Source organism: Gouania willdenowi, chromosome 5, assembly GCF_900634775.1.
Source record: "Gouania willdenowi chromosome 5, fGouWil2.1, whole genome shotgun sequence".
NCBI classification, from domain to species: Eukaryota; Metazoa; Chordata; class Actinopteri; order Blenniiformes; family Gobiesocidae; genus Gouania; species Gouania willdenowi.
Window position 1 is genome coordinate 13123024 of NC_041048.1, and position 1982 is coordinate 13125005.

Sequence of the window (1982 nt, forward strand, 5' to 3'; positions counted from 1 at the left end):
ACCTGCTTTCTGTGAAGTGTCTTGCGATAACACATGTTATGAATTGGCCCTATACAAATAAAGATAGTTTGATTAGTGAAGTTATTTTGAGAAGTAAGGGCATCTTTCAATGTCAAAATTAGTACTAAATTGGAGCGATGAACGGGTACTCTTAATTAAAAGAGAAGGTTGGGGGGAAACAAGACAGAAAAGGTTGGAAAACACTGCCCTTGTTGGTTGAGCCCCTGTAATCCATATTATACCGACTTTTATTTATCTTCTCATTTATTTGGAAGTGGAAGAAAGTAACAGGAGAAACAATCCTTTTAAAAATTAAGGGCATTCGTATTCGTATTCGTACAGCCTCTACAAATAATAGACTGTTGAGAGTGGTAATTTATCTTAATATAGTAGTGCAGTGACTTAAAAAAAAAACCCCACATGATTCTACTTCAAAACATTCCCTTTTAGTTAATGCAGGCATACACTGTGGGATTTTAGTTTAGTAGTTTAGTATACATGGGGTCACCAGAAGCAATTAATACCTCATGACCAGCTCCCGATCAGCAATCGTATGGTCGTAAAAAAACTCAAACCTGTTTGAAATCCTGGTCGCCCCCCATGAGGGTACCACTGTTGAAGCAGTGCCAAAGACCGGCGTACCCCAAACTCTCACACTGTGCATGCGCGAACATTGTAGGACTGCTGTAAAATTGACGGACCGTACTGCCCACATCTGCCCAGCCAGTTCCTGGTCCATCACATCCCAGCCTTTTTTTTAAGCTCTTTTTGCCTAGCATCGTGAGTATCTCTCCACTTTCAAGTTCTTCTTCTTCTTCTTCTGTTTAAATGGCGACGCTTCAGAGTTCTTCTTCTTCTTTTACCTTTAAGTTGCAGTTCCGGAAACAAGACCCCGACTTGGCATGTGTGGACGTACAGTGTGAGCAGTCAGGTCATGTCAGAGTGTCGGTCCGTACAGTGTGAGAATATGAATCGTGAGCTGCGAACATTTGGACCCTGCAATTGAGTCGCACAATTTGAGCTGAAGCTGAGGGCAAGATTGAAAAAAAAATCACACAGTGTATGCCCGCCTTTAGGCAATCAGTTATTTGGCTCAGTGATCGTACAGAGAATTTGGTCCAATAACTGAGAATGGCAATGTGTAGTGACCCTGGAACCACAAAGCAAATGTAAGAAAACTCTTGCACGCACAAATCTTTAAGATTTGGTTTCTTACTTCACATATCACTTAACTCTTGTTTTTGCCAAAAATATTAAGTTACGGTACTAGCTTTCAAAAAACTACCCACAAAGAACAGAAGATACACTGAACTGATTTCTCAGAAATCCTGTACTTGTAAGTACCTTACATTAAACACAAGGTACTTAAAGGGCTTCACTGGTTGTATTATGAAAATTTTTTTATTGCTTTTGGGGGATTTCTATAGAGCATCAGCTCAGACAGATCTGGACCTGAGGGCAAGTGTGAGAAGATAATGAAACTGTAGATCTTCAAGGCTTTTTTTCTCGTACTTATCGTATCCAATTTCTTTTCATAGAGTCAAGAAACACCAATATATCTCCACCTTTGCTAAAGTCAACAGTTTGGATTTAATAAATTTGCATATGAAGCTATAAAGGCTGACCTTCCTTAATCAAATGATCTTACAGCTTTTCTATGGATACCGTGTTGAAATTCAATGACTACAGAGCAAGATAATGTGTCTGTGAAATCCGGTTTTGTTGATGAAAATTTCATGACTTTTTATGCTCTATCCTCTGAGCACATTGAATTATTAAAGGGCTGAAGCCTATTTTTGGGGCGCAGTCGTAGAGTAACGATGGCACAGTCTAACTTTAGATTTCTGGATTGAGCAGATTTTCTTTTTGACATTTCTTGGATAAGAAAGGGAATTTATAGAGCATCAAAGACTCAGTACTGGATTATTTAAATGTACAAACTACAAAAGGATTTTCAACAAGAGTGAAAAATGACTAAAAGC